General features: G+C 33.2%; 1 protein-coding gene and 1 non-coding gene across 3 annotated transcripts in view; both read right to left on the minus strand.

Annotated features, from left to right (window-relative positions):
- HCN1 (hyperpolarization activated cyclic nucleotide gated potassium channel 1) overlaps positions 1-19,215 on the minus strand; it is a 385,147-nt gene that overhangs the window by 257,133 nt on the left and 108,799 nt on the right. The window lies entirely within an intron of this gene.
- Positions 14,447-14,507, minus strand: LOC142874193 (U7 small nuclear RNA). The gene has a single exon (XR_012922011.1). It is a non-coding gene; the product is annotated as a U7 small nuclear RNA (small nuclear RNA).

Consider the following 19,215-nt stretch of genomic DNA (forward strand, 5'->3'; position numbering starts at 1 on the left):
TGTAGCTAATATTTACTTTTTGATTCTTTTGAATTATAACTTTTGAATTATTCTTATTATTTTCCTATATCTGCCAGTTTAATATTGTAAGCAATATTATCTTTAATTACTAATAAATTGACTGCTATAAAAATAATCGATCAATCTCTTGGGTTTCTGCTGAAATCCTCACTCAAATCTATCCTTCACTTCTTGATTAATGCATTTCCAAGAAACTCTGGATGTCAGCATAGAAAGTAAGAGCCTCTGATAATGTCCCATTTTTTCTTACACTAAAATGAGTTTGACAAGGCCATTGTTCTCTGCTTACAGCTCAATGTCCTTTTCAAATACCTTCCTTTTATTAGTCATATCTTTCCATGACTACACATAAACTTCTTTGTAACCTTTACCTGCTCTAGTCCAAACTCTAAGTGACATTGTACTGCTATAATATTCATTCCTTACTCTCCTATGTGCCTTCTGCAATATTCTCTATCTTTCTATTTAACAATGTTACAATCGCTGAAGATACAAAGATGAATATCTGTCTCTTTACCCCAAAAAGCACACTTTCTTTAATTGTCTCTTAATGTGTTTCTAAAGTTCTTCCTCAAGTTCTCTAATGTACCCTTCCCTCAAACTCATTCTTTCCCTTATGTTCCTTCTCCCATCCACTTATATTGTTTCTCATATAAAACATTTACCTCCCACTCCAATCTCTTGCCCATATTGCCAACAGGAAGATGGAGTTCCTGTTTTGGAGATCCTATCTATATCTCAACTATCACATTTCTAAAGCTGGACTCATCTCTCAAGCTTTCTACCTCCTCCTGTCTAGTGACCTTCTTAAAATTTCATTTCCCATCCTCTTCCCATCCCTGTCAGTTCAATCTCCTCTGACACTGGTCTTTCTCACTTTTCTTTCCTAAAACTTACAAAATCTCCAGTATCACAGAAAATGTAGAGCCTTTTTTGTTTTAATCACAATTAAAGCAGTAATATCAAAATCCCTAGTTTCTCCCAAAGTTCTCTGTTGCTCACTTTTGGGGGTTGGAATATTTTTGTTGTTTGTGTTCTTAGTTTGCTGTTGCTTTCTTACTCAGTTTTCTTCACTCTAATATGCACTGATCTGGAAACTCAGAATTCTTCAAGGTTCTCATCATTGAGCCATGTGAATTTTCTTTCCATTTTATGAAAAAATGGTAGTTTTTATATTTTCAACTGTCAACTGCATAGTGAGACTGACTTTCTCTTCTTGATCTACATTACCAAGCAGACAACTCAAAATAAAATGGCTTTAGTTAATCTTCTTCCAAATAGTTTTAAATGCCTTATGATTGCTCCTGAGTAAGCAATACAGGCATGCCTCATTTTATGGCACTTAGCTTAATTGTGTTTGCACATATTGTGTTTTTTTTACAAATTTGTTTCAGCCCTGCATTGAACAAGTCTATTGGCACCATTTTTCCAACACCATGTTCTTACTTTATGTTTCTGTGTCACATTTTGGTAATTCTCACAATTGTTCAAAACTTTTCACTATTATTACATATTCTATAGTGATCTGTGACCAGGGATCTTTGATATTACTAGTATACTTTTGGCGGGGTACAATGGAGTGCACCAATATAAGACTGCAAGTTTAATTAATAAATGTGTGTGTTCTGACTGCTTTACCAATTGGCTGTTCCTTCATCACTCTCTTTCTCTTCTCAGGTGTTCCTATTCCTTGCACCATATTGAAATTAGGCCAATCGATGACCCAACAATAGACTCTGATACAAGTGAAAGAAGAGTCACATATCTTTCATTTTAAATCAAAACTAATAAATGATTAAGTTTAGTGAGGAAGGTGTGCTAAAAGCCAAGATAAACCAAAACTAGGCCTCTTGTGCCAAACAGCCAAGTTGTGAATGCAAAAGAAAAGTTCTTGAAGAATATTAAATATGCTACTCTGTTAATAACACAAATGATAAAGCAAAACAGCCTTATTGCTGATACAGAGAAAGCTTGAGTGGTCTTGATACAAGATCCAACAAGCTATAACATTCCCTGAAGCCAAAGCATAATCTAGACCAAAGCCCTAATTTTCTTGAATTCCATGAAGGTGAAGAGAGGTGAACATCCTCCTGAAGAAAACTTCCTGTAAAATAAAAGTTGGAAAATAGCAGAGGTTGGTTCATGAGATTTACAGAAATTAGTCATCTCCAGAACAAAACAGTACAAGGTGAAGCAGCAAGTGCTGATGTTGAAGCTACAGCAAATCTTCCAGAAGATCTAGCTAAGATGATTGATGAAGGTAGCCACGCTAAGTAACATTTTCAATATAGCAGAAACAGCCTTATACTGGAATATGGGGAAATGATGTCATCTAGGACTTTCATAGCTAAAGAGGAGATAGACTAAAGTGATTCAGGCATATCTACAAAAATTTGTTGGATTTTTAATTATGATAGTCATAGCACAGGAAACACTATTATATTTAATTTTACTAGGTATTCTGTTGAGGCATAATGCCTATAATTTCTAAATGGTCATATTGCATAGCTGATTATATAGGTAATTATAAGTAAATAATCATAATTCTTCTGTTCAAAATGTAACAATTTTAAAAACATTAAAAAGGGGTCCTAATAATGAAAATTACATAATATTTGAAATGCTTACATGCTGATCAATAGATTGATGTTACTGTATTAATGAAAGCAAAAATAATCTTATCCATATAATTTTCAAAAATAAAATAATATATAACAAATAAAAACGATTCATTTATATTAGTGAAAAAATTAAGAGTGCCTAACACCAAAAAACTAATTAACAATAATTCTTGGTATATACTCACATACTTTAATCAATTTCTTCATCTGAGTCTCATATTCAGATACTGTGAAGACTATTTTTAATATAGTCATATTGTTTTTAATATTTTCATATTTTCTTTAAAAGTTCATTATATGGTTACTATATAAGAGACTGCTTGCAACTTCTGTCAACTTTTCTCTATACAGTATAAATTTTTTAACTGAGAAACAAAAATCTCCTTACAAGTGCTAAGTTATCTGCTAAATTCATATTAAATTCTGATAAATAAAGGATATTCTGAGCTTTTTATATGAAGATGTGTAATTCTTTCAACCTAAATATTTTTGCAAGTTTTTTTTCTTTCTGCCTCTACTCAGAGTGCCTTTCTTCAACAAATAACTTTAATGCAGAAAATATGTCAAGTCAGTTGTCTGTTAATGATCTTTTTTAGTATTTCACCAAATTTATTTTTTGCAAAATTTCATGCCTTCTCAACTTTATTCCATTCTCTATATATTTAAAAAACTTTATATAATTAAATATAGGCATACCATGCAAAGTTATTTATTCCAAAGCTTTTGAGGTATTATTATTTAATTCATTTAGCTGACACTTGATTTTATAGGAAATTTTTATAGCTTCCTCTTTATAAGCTTTATTTTTAATATTTTCTATTCATTGGGAGCTTCCAGATGTGATTTTTGGCATATAATTTATTGAATAATTTGATTAAAACTTCCAAATTGTTTTAAACCAAATGCAAATAGGATTTAGAAGGCTTGTGTTACCAATAAGTTCAATACTATTATAGAACACTTAGATTGATTTCTAAGATCATTCTTCAAAGACTAAAATATTTTGTAAATCAGACTTCCAGTGTATAGCAAAAAAGAGAAAATGTGTATAACTAAAAAGAAAGATACACTTTTATGTGTAATATTTTATAATAGGCTGGGTGTGGTGGCTCATGCCTGTAATCCCAGCACTTTGGGAGGCCCAGGCAGGAGGATCACTTGAGGTCAGGAGTTTGAGATCAACCTGGGTAACATAAGGAGATGGATCTCTAAAGAAATAAAAAAATAAAAGTTAGTAAGTCCATAGTTTTAACTACTCTGGAAGCTAAAGTGGAAGGATGGCTTAAGCCTAGGAGTTCGAGGTTGCTGGGAGCTATGTGACACTGAACTCCAGTCTGGGCGACAGGGTGAGACCCTGTCTTTAAAAAAAAAAAAAATTATATAGAATGGTCTTTGGCCCTGCTTCTGGGAAGAAATAACCCAGGTAATAGGAGTCTCCTAGTTATTTATAAGTATCACACCTGAGTTTATTCAAGGGCAATGACTCAGGATGGAGGCTGTTCACCAGAAAGAACAATCATGTGATTAGAAATTTGAGGCTTTGAGTCAGCCTGACCTCCAGGGTTGGGACAGGGGCTAGAGAGTGAGTTCAATAATGTGTCCAATGATGAAATGTTGCCATCAATCATACCTACATCACAAAGCCCAGTAAAAACTCTATACATGGAAACTTCAGCGTGGTGAACACATCAATGTGCTGGGAGGGTGGCGCACTCTGATCCATGGGGAGAGGGCATGGGAGCTCTGTGTTTGAGACTCTCCCAGCCCTTGTCCTGTGTTTTTCTTCCCTTGGCTGTCCCTGATTTTTAATCCTAGATAATAAAACTGGAATAATTAATACAGTGCTTACTTGAGCTCTGTGCGTCACTCTAATGAATTGCTATTTCTGAGGGAGATCATGGGAACCCACCAGATTTGAAGCCAGTTGGTCAGAAGTATAGGTGGCCTGGTGACCCCCCCCCCCAACTTATGGATGGCATGTAAAGTCATAGCAGTTTTTTGGTGATTATGATGTTAAACTTGTGCAGTCTGACATGAACTCTGGGATGTTAAAATCGGAATTGTATGGAAGTCCACATACATTTTGTGGTTTCATTATTCTTTGTGTGTAGGCATGTCATATCCTCCTAATTTACCAAAGTGTGTTTCCCTATCCTGTTTATGTTGATGACCATCAGCAGAATGATAACAGAGAAAAAAGTCTCTTGACTTAAAATTTAGGTAAATTTTATACACATACACACCACCCCCATAAGAAGCGATGAATGAATGTCTGAGTACAAATAACTGCCACAAAGCTAATTCCTTGAGATGAATCCTGTGATTTAAAATACTAAGAAAGTGAGAATTGACAAAGCGAAGGTGATAAAGACTAAAAGAAGGATTGCCACATTTCCTTCTTACAAGTCACACCAGAATAAAAATAGCTTAACAAATGCACCAGAAAGACAGTTCTATAGATCACACTTCATGTACATTTAACTATTTCCTAATGTCAAGACTGACACTTTGTTTGCTGAATGGACAGATAATAAAAGACAACATTAATTTGAAGTAAACAAAATATATAGGTTATATGATGGACCATTTAAAACTAGAACTTGAATAAAGGATGAATATATTTAGCACAAAACTAAATAGGAGAATAATGAGTACTGAGGCATAGTTTTGCTCATAGGAACAAATTCATATCAACAAATTTTCAACATTTTGATGGCTTTCTCTGAAACAATTCTTTAATCAGCCCAGAATAAAAAATTTGATATTTGTCATACTTAGATTATTTTTTTCTTTTAATATAGTGGAAATATGTAGGGAACATAAGCTATATAGTGGAATCACTATATTACTTCAATGATAGCATGAACAATATGTCGAAAGTGGTATAATATCTAAATATATAAGATTTAAAAATATAAGATTTACATTGGAATTCCTACATTAAGAGGAAACAGTATTATCATATCAGAAAATTAAGAAGGTATAAATTATTCCTGGAAAAATTCAAAGAACATTTCTCTATTCAATCAATAATCCTGTATTTTGATCTATAGTTACAGATGAAAAATCTGAGTCCCAAAAAATGGAGGAACATAACAAAACATATATGGCTGTGAAGTAGCTGAAATGAGAGTTTAACCCAAGTTCCCTACCTTCAAATCTCAAGTCCTTTCAGTTAATTATATATGTCCTCTTCCTCTTTACCATGAGCTTCCCCCCCCAATTTCTATCTAGGTCAGTTTCACTTTGATTTGGCACTAGATTTTCTTCAACCCATCGTGTCCATGGGTTACAGCAACTTTTTAGTAGTGAATTTAACAAAGACATATGGTACCTGGGCAAAACTATGGGCCTCACCATTGACTATCTGTATCCTCAGGCTCCATCATATGTAGTAAATCTGCCTTATTTGACAAAAGATAATTTGTCGACCAAAGGAAAAAAAGAAACACTTAAACATTAAGTTAATTTAACTTCATTCTGCTCCACAAGGAAAATTTAAATGACTAATTCCATTCTGATTCCTCACAAATGCGTCTCTTATCCAGCATAAGTATTAACAATTTGAACAAGGAAATTAAATGCGGATGAATCCAAAAGAAGCTATTATCTCCAACTCCAAATGCCTATCCTACTACTATAAAAGTGTCTTGTGTCCACATAGAAAAGTCAATGTATGTTTTCTTAGCTATATTAAGAGTGAACTCTTAAAATAACTAAACTTAATTTTGTTCTGACTATACATTCCTTGATGATGCAAGTCCCATTTTATAAGAGCAATTATGCCTAGCATTATATTCTTTTTATAAAGGATCATACTTCACAGACAATCTGATAGTAACATAAGCTTTCCATAATTATCAGTAGTAAGGAATGTGAGACGATAAAAATGAATAATCTCAAATAAACAAGAGACAGGTGGCAGCCTAAGTTACATCTGCTATTAATCTGTATCAGAAGGGTAGGAAAGAAGAGGAAGCAGGAGAAAAACATGAAGGGATTTGTAAGACATACTGGAGCTACACATTTGTATTTCTTAAGAGCTTCTTTTCTTTCTCTGCCCTGTAAACTAAAACTGCCTTTATAAAATAGCCCTGAGGGACTGTCTTGTCAGAAGAATCTTCTATGTATTGCAGTCAAATTAAATTGAACTGAAATTCATCATGGGAAGAAGATATCAGAGAAAGGGCAATGAAAAGGTAATTAAAATTAAAGACCCATCCAATGAAAATAGCCAATAAACTTAAGGCTTATGATACAGAGTGTGGGTATTTTTTCCTTTGATCTGACTAAGACTCTGCTATATTCCCAGATGCTCTTTCAGGGGAATGATACAAAATTCATTTTATATATGTATATATTATGTATATATTTTTATCTGCAGAAGCCAATGGGAGTGCTGAATGGGAGAAGTGTCATCATTAAGTTGACATCTTTCCCAGTGCATTGCAGGCCCTACTCTGTAGCCTTTCACAGCCTTAATAAACTCTCATATACACTAATGATTTTCCCTATAGAATATATTTACATGTATAATGATGTCTGTTCTACCATCACTGAACAGCATTTTCATGAGAAAGACTGTTTCCTCAGGTAGTTATGTTTTGCATCCATAGAAATCAACTTTATTGTGATATTGTAAAAGAGTTGTAAAAATAATAAATAAGCATTCTATTTGCTAAGATTACTTTGAGATTCTATCAGAACTGACCAGCATAAGACCACCTTGATTATACACATATTTGACTTTCTTTTTTAAATTCTAAAACTAGTTTTCTCTTCTTTAGAAGTAAGTAGAGTTAATAAACCTAATTCAGGAAAGGTAATTTCATTTGAAATAATAACAATTTCTTGTCATTCTTCCACATATAGAGCCTAAAAGTTAACATCAAATGCTCACTTTTTATTACTCAACACTTTCTATTATTGGATAATTTAGTATTTCAGAATATAGATTTTTTATATTTAAATTATATAATGAGGTCAGTATATTTCCATGTGTTTTATTTTAAAATATTAAATTTTGTATTTTTTAGTAGCTTCATATCAAAGAGTAGCTACAACTTTATAAATCAAATTCCAGAATATCAAAAAAGTTTATATGATGGTACAATAAAAATCAGTAATCACAAGGTAGAAATTGACAGTAATTTTTTAAAGGGAAAATAAAGGCGGGAAAAAATAAGAATAAAACCAGAGAAATACCAAGGCAGACAAAAATAAAATACTCTTTTGACTATAGGTCTCCATGACCAAATGACGTTATCCCATCATAATAGCTTTCTCTAAGATTAGCCCTTCTGTAATCTAGGATGGTTTCCCAGCTATCAAGAAAAATGCACAAACAGGAATTCTCATGTGGTTTCTTGTGCAACCACATACAAGGTGATTTAAAAAAGCAGAAAACCTTTGAACAAGGACAAATCAGTTTTGGGGTGAGTAACACACATATAGTAAAAGTGTCAGCCTTGGTCCCTGTTATTTTCTCCTTGACACAGATTGAAGCATAAGAAAGAACTCAGGTGTACTTTCCAGAAGAAATGAGTTGCTGCAAGTTTGTCCATTCGAAGCTTATAAAATGTTTTATAATTTAATATTATTGGTAATACATAAGGGAATTTTACCTAATTGGTTTTAAAATCACATGTAATGTACAAAAGAATTAAGACAATCGAGATTAACTGAGTCAGAATGGAATTAAGACAAATCAGTTGAATTGAAGTCTATCTCACCAGCCTGCATTGCAGGTATCACAGAATCTCCTTACTTTCTTTTTGTATTCTTCTTTTCCTCCTCCTTTCTACCTTTCTTCCTTCTTCAAAAATTATTCAACATCTACTATGTGCCAGAAATTGTTCTTGGCTCTGCTACTATAAAGGCAAATAATCAATGTTCCTTTCCCATGTAAAGGATTGGGGAGATTGGCATTAAACAAACAATTGACTTGCAGGGTGAAAGTGCTGTGAGGAATATCCATGAAAAGGAAGGAGCTGCAAGAGTGGACAGTAGGCAGTAGATAGTGCTGACCTGCCTGCAGAGCTAAACGTTGACATGCAGAAGTAAATCTTAAAGATTAACACAAGTTATCTAGACACAGATGGTGAGGGTGGAAGAGGACATTTTAGCAAAAAAAAAAAAAAAAAAAAAAAAAAGGGCAAAGAAACACAGCTTCTCAAACAGATTGAATTGAAAAAGTGCCTTAGGGGAAATATTGACCAAACAAGAGTTCTCATCTAGCAGATTGCCTGCCAACCCAATGAGGTTAAAATTCAATTTTAACCCTGGCCCCCATTGAAATGGCCATTTTGATTATCCCTGGCATGTTTCAAAACAAACCTGGATTCTGAATTCAGCATTCTTGACACAATTCTTGGTCTGTTCCTTTTGCTTATATTTCAGTATAACTATGGCTTAAACATATACCATCTCTATCTTACTTCCTTCCATATGTAAAATAACACACACACAGGGACATGGACACAACAATGCTACTTAGAGTTTTCACTAAGAACTTGCTCAAAATTATACTGTTGATAAAGACTTAAAACCAGTACTAACTTCATATATGATAGATCTTTCTACTACAGTCATGCGTTGCCAGGGGTTCTGTTTTGTTTTGTATTTGCTACTTCCAATATTTTAGTCATCATTGTCATTTGTAATTGCACATTAAAAATCATATTTAGAGCATTTTTTATTTCTTGAGCCACTTTTAGGATCATCAGATTAAAAACACATAAATTACATTTCGTGCAAAGCTTTCTTCTTAAAAATAATATAATAATTAGTTGACTCTCTACCTTAATAAACATAATTGTATCATCAACACAATCTAATCTTCCTTTTATTATTTAGGAAAGTTTGGCGCATTAGGCTAAATTTCTTGATCACATCAATTTTCATAAATATAAAAAGCAAAAGTTGAAAAAGGCACAGTAAATTGGACCAAAGAGTGCTGATCCTAGAATAACTCTCTGTCTTTTAGTTTCTTCATCATTTAATGGACCCACTAATAGTATCTGTTATTGTGAAGATTCAAGTAATTAATATGTATAAAGTATAATAGCTTAAAAGATTTTCTGGTACAGAGTAAGCATTCATTAAATGTTAGCAACTGTTATTGTTATTATTAGTTTTAAAAACCAACCATATTTAGTATTTTACCACCTACTAAATTGGCAGCAGAAAAAAAAATTCATGCTCATTGTATTTTAAAATGTGCTTTAAAATATTAGAAGCATCATGACAACCTAAGAATTATTTGTTTAGTTATTCAAAACATTGGATTCTTTATCTTAAGCAGCTTTATTTTTAAATTATATATGTCAAGGCTCAGAACATAATACACCAAAATATGGCATCTTGGCATACTGAGCATTTCAAACTTAAGGAAATTGATAAAACTGAAAAAGCAGGAGGGTCTCCCTGATCTTCTCACACCTTGTCTTCCTGAAACAGGCCATAGAAACTGAAATTCCCCTCACCCCTTCTTCCCTGAAGCAGGCCATATAAAACCTAAAAAGGTCACTCTCTGGCAGTCTCTCTTCCTCTCCTCTGAAGACCTTCATGTGACTGGTATCCTGCCTCGTACCCAGAGGGAAGCAATGTCACAGAAACACAGGAAAGAATCTGAACAAACAGACCTTGCTGCATTCTCTTCAGTTTATTACCATTAGATCAGACCCTTTAGTCCTCCAACCATACTTCTGTGTCACTCTCCATAAAAATACACTGATTTCCCTGGGTCTTTCAGTCTTAGTTTCTGAAGCCTCCCATGTAACATAAAGCTTATATCAAATAAATATGTTATGCTTTCTCTTGTTAATCTATCTTTTATTATAAGGAGGTCAGCCATGAACCTTATGATAAGTGAGAAAAATATATGATTTTTTTTCTCCCCTGTAATATTGAAGGTTTTCCCATGTGGAAAGGAAGATTTATGTTTCAGAAATTCATTTTGGAAATTCAGAAATGTTAAGACGGTTACATATGGCTAAAAGTCTGTTTGATATATTAAACCCCTAGACTTCTGTGAGCTCATTCTTTGGAACCTTAGGCTGTAACATTTTGCCATGTTTAGAATTATATTTAATTAACTTATTTGATTAAATCTCAATTTTTATTTTAGTTGTGAATATTTTAAACAGAAGTAACACTGCTCGTTTAAAAGTTCTTAAGTATTATAAGATTTATCTAATATTAACAATCTTCATCTGTTCTTATAAAATTCAAACATTCATTTTTTTAGAATGCAGGATATAACTTTATAGAATATCAGTATAGTTAATGGAATTTTAATATTAGCAAGTATAATTTTAACTACTGTATATTTTATAAGTTGATTATGTGGCCCTAATATTACTATTATTAATATAATTATTATTATATGCCTTGGTGTCAAGAATATAACATTCTCTTATTTTAGTATATTTTAAAACATAGGTGATGACTGAGTTATGTTGCTTGATGCAAAAACCAAGCTTAAGCGTCAAATCTTTCACAGAGATTTGACTAGCAGCCACAAACTGACTAAAGTAATGAATTTGCACATACTTGCCAAATGGATTATCTAAAATTATGTCACAAAATGTTAGTGCACACTGACGAAGTCCTATCACTATTTTTAATTGCCAAAGCTATATTTTATTTTAATTATGTGACTATGAACATCTTTTATCCATATTTAATTCAGTCTGATATCCCATCTCTCTCTCTCTTTCTCCTCCCTTTGTTCCTCTTTTTCTCTTTTTCTCTCTCTTTCCCCCACCCCTAGGGGATTTTTGTTGTATATTTAAAAGCTGACATAGATTCTTCTTGTGCCTCTGCTTGTGTTTCTTTCATTATGCATCTTCTTAGATTCCATGTCATCTAGAGCATGAAATCTAGTGATAAAATTCATTTTTTACTTTGTCTGTGTATCAGGCAGGGTAATCAATTTTTAAAAGTGTTTTAGCAATAATATTTTCCCCACCATACTAGCTTATTAATCAGGAGAAAAACTTTAATGAAGCAATAATTAAAATAGAGATAAGGAAACCTACTTTTCTTGCTTTCATGGTTTACACAGAAGATATAGAAATAAGCAGGTCAAATATCTTTAGTACCAGATGTCTAAAACATTGCTTAGATTATGGAACTAAATTTTATCCCTACATTCTATCCATCCTAATTTTTAAACTGGATAGGTGAAACTGGCCTAGCTAAAAACAAAATTAAACAAAACTAACACACTTGCTATTTTTATTGATTTATTTTTTAAATGATCACAACTTTGTATAAATTTTCAGAGATAAAAAGATAATTTATAGATGGATTCATTGATTTTTTTTAATTATCTTATTCTATAGTTATCTGATGTTTCCAGCACAAATATACAAGGAAATTTCACCTGGAAAAATCTGCTAGGGGGATTTCAAGTCATTTTGTGACCATCTGCTCTTGTGACAAGTATCTTCTGTTTTTCTATGACGTTCATATTTTATACTCTTAATATCAGCATTGCTCATACTTGCTAATTTAATGTGTGACATGATTTTACTGTTGAATAAAATGCTATTTCACATTTTCGACCTCTTCCGTATCTACATTGGCTTAATTAAGTAATCCTGGTTTCTAATACATTTTTTGGTTCCTCTAGTAGGCACAATTGCTTGTCCAATTATGATTGCTTCCTCACTCCTTCCTAATGGCATAGTGATAATGATTTTATTGGTGTCTCCACTAGTTCTCATGTGATTCATTAAATCTCGATTAGTGAACAACCTGGTAATCCCATCCCCTCTGAAAATGATGGGTGCAAATTTGGGCAGGTGGGAGGTATCATGTGGTTTCTTGGAAATATTTCCTGAAAATCAAAAGGAGAACCATAGAAGACACTCTTTCTTCCTCTGGGTATTATATTATCTGGACATACCAGAGTTGCTGCCCTATATTTTGACCTGGGGCAAGCTAGACTGAAGACCAAAGTAGACACGCTAAGGAGGAGGTGGCTGAAAGATGACCCAAAAGAATCTGTATGCTTCATGAGAATTTAGAGTAACCAAATTAATCAACTCCATTCCTGCTCAACCTCAGAATATTTGTTATGGTTTGTTTGTTTGTTTGTGACATAGTTTCATTCTGCTGCCCAGGCTGGAGTGCAGTGGCACAATCACAGCTCACTGCAGCCTTCAACTCCTGGTCTCTCAAAGTGCTGAGATTATAGGCATGAGCTCCACAGCCAGCCAGGATATTTATTATGAATTATAACAGATATCTTTATCTTAAAGTCAGTATCCTTTATGGTCATTGCATTTTGTTGATAAATGCAGTTGAAAGCATTCAATGCCCTTTCTCTTTAGGCACTATGGGGTTTGATCCAATCAAAACAGAGCCTAACCTGTTGGTTCCTAAGCAGTGGTGTATTTTCCACTTTCCCCTCCATTCATTTGTAGAAGTGAAATTCATTGTTATCCTCCTCCCAGTTAGTGCTCTTCACTACAGAAATTACTTTCATAACTTATTAAGCCAGAGGATAGGTAAAAAATAAACACCCTTCAAAAAGCACTTTCACTCTAATAAGGGATTTTAAATCAGATCTTAACTCAGAGGAATGGGATATCTAATTTTAAAAAATTATAGGAATTGCAACAGACTTGTGAGAAACAATTCTCATTGTCTATTAATATTCTCCCTATGGTATCTTCATACTTAGTCCATTTCTTGACCATAAACCTTCATTCTGTCAGGTGTGCTCAAAGTACTTTAAAAAGAATGAACTTGAATTTACTGTAGTCTACTCAGGGGAATAATATTAAGGACTCATACATTTGGGAAATGTCTGTAAATGATAAAAGAAAGCATGATTGTGTTGTTTTTGTATGTGTGGATGCACAATTGTTTCATTTCAGCCCTGTGTATAGCCAAGCCAGGACTGAGGCTAATATAATCATATCGATTTTCTTTTTTCAGTTGGAGAAATATGTTTGTTCTCTTTTAGTGGTGAAAAAGTCTTACTACATATAAAAGATTGTTGATACAGAATTTCAGGGACTAATAATTGACTCAATATTCATTAATTTATTCAAAATATCATGAGCACCTATTATGTGTCTGACACAAATTTTGCTATGGATACAAAATTGAACACAAACGTTTGTGCTAATGGAGGGATTTGTAGTGGTATGGAGGGATAAAAAGAGATAAAAAATAAGTGGAATATATTAAGTATCAGATTATGATTAGTTTTATGGAGGAAAAATGCAGAAAAAGTAGAATAGGAAGTGTGGGGATCAGGAGGAGGGCTTCATTTTTCTTAAGATAGTCAGGAAAGGCCCTATTGCAACATAATATTTGAGCAAACACCTGTATTAGCATTTGTTGTGCCATACTGTACAAAATACCTTTCGCATACAGAAATTCATGCTTAGGAGGTTGATGATAGGAACGTTTTAGATTTAAGAAATTTCTAATAGAATATTTCTATGCATATAAAAGTCTCCATTCACATTTCCGAAAATAAAACATTTTAAAAGCTTTTTAAAAGCTTCAAAATATTTAAAATTAAAGTGATAGTCTTACAAATCTATTATTCTTTTCTCCTCTTTTTCCCCAATCATCTTCTTAATAGCAAGGAGCACTATCACCATTGCATCAAAAATATAGACATCATTAAGAAAGCCTTCTTATAACTCCAGGCTGACTAAGGTACTATCTCATCTGGGAAGCTGTATTTTCTACTACCAAAATCCAATTGCTAATATTGTCTAGTGCAAATACAACTAATTAGAAACTCCATTTGCTTGTTTGTTTATTTATTTATTTATGGGGGATTTCCACTAAAACCTGGAAAACCTGCTAGACAAATTTGAAAAAAGTGTAATACCATTTATTCTTTTGTATATTTACTTTATTATAAGTGTGGTCATTTTGTCAGAGAATAGAACCATTAGAAGAGGAGAAAAATGGTTTTGTCTGCTATTAACAGAAATAGTGTTCCAGAAATAGACTTGCAAATTGCTGCCATAGTGCCATTTCATTCACTATATTCTCTTTAAAAAAGAAAATAGTGTGGCTTGAATATGTTAAGATGGTTGAATTAAGATATCTATTATTACTGACTGCTGACATTTAGCCTTGGAAAATGACATTCCAGTTGCTGTTTTAAAAACAATCAAATGAGATTTCTAAAAAAAGGTATTTACAAGATATGTTTTCAGGATCTGTGTTTCTTAAAACCATTAAATGAGGTTTCTGAAATGAACCCCAAATGAATTTGTTTTATAAGAATTATATTAAGGATCTACCCTTGTAATATTATAATTTCTAAGTATTAAGAAATATAACATAAATGATTCTCAATAGCACATATTCTGTAAAAGTGGCTTACTTCTTATCATTAAATGTCATATGCCATTTTAAAATGCCATAGAAGGATAAAAATTTATTTTTTTCTATTTATAATATCATGAGGGTACATAGCTACTACATCTGGAACAATTCACAAGTATATCTTGTTTTATTGTGCTTTGTTTTATTGTGCTTTGCAGGTATTACAATTTTTTTTACAAGTTAAAATTTTGTCAAAACCCTGCATCAAGCAAGTCTATTTGAGCCATTTTCTAATAACATGTTTTCACTTCATATCTCTATGTCACAATTTGGTAGTGCTCACAATTTTTCAAACTTTGTCACTATTATTGTATCTATTGTAGTGACCTGTGATGAGTAATCTTTGATATTAACAAAGTAATTTGGGGAGTTACCACAAACCATGCCTATATAAGATGGCAAAGTTAATTGATCAATGTATAAGTTCTGACTGCTTTACCAACCAGCCATTCTTCTATCTCTCTACCTTTTCTTGAACCTCCCTATTCCCTGTGACACAATAATATTGAACTTAGGCCAATTAATCACCCTGCAATGGCTTCTAAGTGTTCAAATGAAAGGAAAAGTCACATGTCTCACTTTAAATGGGAAGTTAGAAATGATTAGGCTTAGCAGGGGAGGCATGTAAAAAGCAGAGATGGGCCAAAAGCTAGGTCTCTTGCATCAAACAGCAAAGTTGTAAATGCAAAGGAAAAGTTTTTGAAGGAAATTAAAAATTCTATGCCAATGAACACACAAATGATAAGAAAGAAAAACAGCCTTGTTGCTGATGTAGAGAAAATGTTAGTGGTTTGGATAGAAGATCAAATCAGCCACACATTCCCATAAGCCAAAGCCTAATCCAGAGCAAAGTCTTAATTCTCCTCATTTCAATGAAGACTGAAGGAGGTAAGGAAGTTGCAGAAGAAAAGTTGGAAACTTCTAGAGGTGGGTTCATAAGGTTTATGGAAAGAAGCCATCTCCATAACATAAAAGCACAAGATAAAGTAGCAAATGCTGATATAGAAGCTGCAGTAAGTTTTCTAGAAGATCTAGCTAAAATGACTGATGAAGGTGACTATACTAAACAAAAGATTTTCAATGTAGATGAAAGCGAATGCCTAGCTTCAAGGCTTCAAAGGACAGGCTGATTCTCTTGATAAAGGCTAATACAGCTGATGACTTTAAGCTGAAGCCAATGCTCATTGACCATTCTAAAAATCCTAGGGCCCTTAAGAATTATGCTAAATCTACTCTCTGTGCTCTATAAATGGAAAAACAAAACTTGTAAGACAGTATATCTGTTTACACCATGGTTTACTAAATATTTTAAACTCACTGTTGGGAATTACTGCTCAGAAAAAGGTTCCTTTCAAAATATTACTTTTGATTGACAATGCACCTAGTCACTCAAGAACTCTGATGGAGATGTACAAGGGGATTAACACTGGTTTCCTGTGTGCTAATGCAACATCCATTCTGCAGCTCATGGATCAAGAAATAAATTTGACTTTCAAGTCTTTTTACTTTAGAAATACATTTTGTAAGGCTAGCTGCCATAGATGGTGATTCCTCTGATGGATCTAGGCAAAGTAAATTGAAAGCCTTCAGTAGAAGATTCGACATGTTAGCAGCCAGTAAGAACATTGGTAGTTCATGGGAGGAGGTTGTTTCTAGCAACTTTAACAGAAGTTTGAGAGGAGTTAATTCTAACTTCAGTGGATGACTTTGAAGGGCAGAAGACTTCAGTAGAGGAAGTAATTGCAGATGTGGTGGAAACAGCAGGAGAACCAGAATTAGAAGTAGAGCTTGATCATGAGACTAAATTGCTACAATCTCATGATAAAACTTGAACGAATGAGGAGCTGCTCCTTATGGATGATCAAAGAAAGTGGTTTCTTGAGATGGAATCTACTCCTAGTGAAGATGCTATGAATATTGTTTAAATGACAATAAAGGGTTTAAAATGCTATCGAGAAAGTCTTTCATGAAAGAAAGAATCAACTGAAGCAAAGTTCATTGTTGTCCTATTTTAATAAATTACCACAACCACCCCAACCTTTAGAAATCACCACCCTGATCAGATAGTAGCCATCAACATTGAGGCAAGACCCTCCACTAGAAAAAAGATTAAACTCTCTGAAGGCTCAGTTAATCATTAGCATTTTTAGTATAAAGTATTTTTAATTAAAGCAATACTTTTTTAGACATAATTCTATTGCACACTTAATAGACTATAGCATAGTGGAAACATAACTTTTATATGCACTGGGACACTAGAAAATTCATATGACTGGCTTTGTTGAAATATTAGCTTTATTGTGGTGATCTAGAACCAAATCTGCAGTATCTCCTAGGTATGTGCCTCTATTATATAAATTCATCCCAATTCCCCTATCAGCCCTTCTCCCAGATTCCTGAATCATCCTGAACCTAATCTCTCATTTTCCATATTCCCAAGGAGTTATGCTAAGGCTTTTACTCCTCTGTTGAAATTTAAAACATTCTTAATGTTAAAAATCATATTTTTGTATGTCTTTGTACCAACTGAATGACTTGATATTCACCATGTCTAGAACATTCTCTTCCTGAATTGACATCTTTATTTTGGCATGGCTGAAGTATCAACAAGCTATTTACTGGCAGTTACTCTTACTACAATGCCATGTAATCAACAAATATCAACTTCCTAGTGCAATCAAAATATTGTGGAAAATAAATAAAATCATTCTTTCTTTTAAGGTTATTACAATCTAATAGGTGGAAAAATGCATATGAAAATAATAGCATGATTAATGGCATGTGTATGAATTGCTTGAGATCAGAGAAAGACAAAAATTCTTCTGGTTAGAATGACACAGAAATTTTATTAAAGGAGGTGACATTAGTGCAGGGCCTCAGTGCTCGGTGGTTAGGTGTAATTTTAAGGTGCCAAGATTGGATGTGCTATGTCATATTAGATTTAGTTTAAAGTACATAAAATTAGTTTCACAAATTATTATGTAGTCAATTTGCAAAGTACCTTATAGTTTAAAATATATTTTCATAAGAATGTAAGAAATCAAAAATTATACACTAAAGCATAGATTTAGCATATTGATTATATATATAACAACTAATTTCCAATTTTACAAAAGATTTTGCCTCTAGTCCTTAACTCTTTATAGGAGGAAAGAATCACTTAAAATGTAATTAACATAATTGACTAGTTATTTCAATATCTATAATGACAATTAGTATGCAAATTATAAAGCTAGCTTAATAATAACTTTTCTGACATTACAAACCTTATAACTTATTTTTTCTTATATCTGAGATCTAGTTTCCTTATATGCCCTTACAAACATGAAACAACACATCTATTCTTTGGACTGAATTTTAAGAAAAAGACTAAAAATTAATAAAAATAATGTTGTCTAGATTTTATTAACATTAGGAACTTTCAAAATCACATTAACCAAGGATTGGGCTGATTGTAAGTAGTGTAGCTGTTACTTTGTATCCTATCTCTACTCCATGGTTACTAAACATGTGATTATAATTCACTGAAGCAATGAGACTTACCAACCTTATATACTATGATTGGTTATGGCAGAGGTAAGCAGACTTAAGCCCCTAAAAGGAGGGACATTTCTCTCACAGGCATGGTAAGGTGAGGTTTCCTTGCTGCCATTGATAATGTGTACCCTCTTTCTTTTTATGGATGACCCACCATAGTGTTCTAAGAAGCCAAAATGGGATAAATAGGGTCTAATGGAAGCCCAACTTAGTAAGACTTAGGCCAATCCTAAGGCTCTCATATGAGTGTGTTAGGGATATCAACAGCAGGCTGGGAATACATTGCAGATAGTGATTAGGGGGTTTCTCCTTGGCAGTGAATATAAATTGACATTAGATTCAGGCTTGACAGTAAAATATCTGGAGCCTTTTGGTCTAACATGCAGCACATATTGTTCCTTTCCTGTTGCTGTGGAAAAAAAATGCACTTAGTCAACTCCTCTCCAGTGTGTTCACAACTATATTCCAGTGTTTCCAGGAAGCATTAGATAAGAGTGAGAGGTGGTGAGGCAAACATGCTATGGTGTCACACAGTCTCTAAGCCAATTTTGGAGACTCTATGACTCCTGAATCATAATAGCTCAGCAGTGTGGGCATTTCCTTTGTTCAGGCAATATTGTAAGTGCTTTACATGTACTAACCCACTTAATTCTCACAACACTCTATA

This window comes from Microcebus murinus, chromosome 11, assembly GCF_040939455.1.
Source record: "Microcebus murinus isolate Inina chromosome 11, M.murinus_Inina_mat1.0, whole genome shotgun sequence".
NCBI classification, from domain to species: domain Eukaryota; kingdom Metazoa; phylum Chordata; class Mammalia; order Primates; family Cheirogaleidae; genus Microcebus; species Microcebus murinus.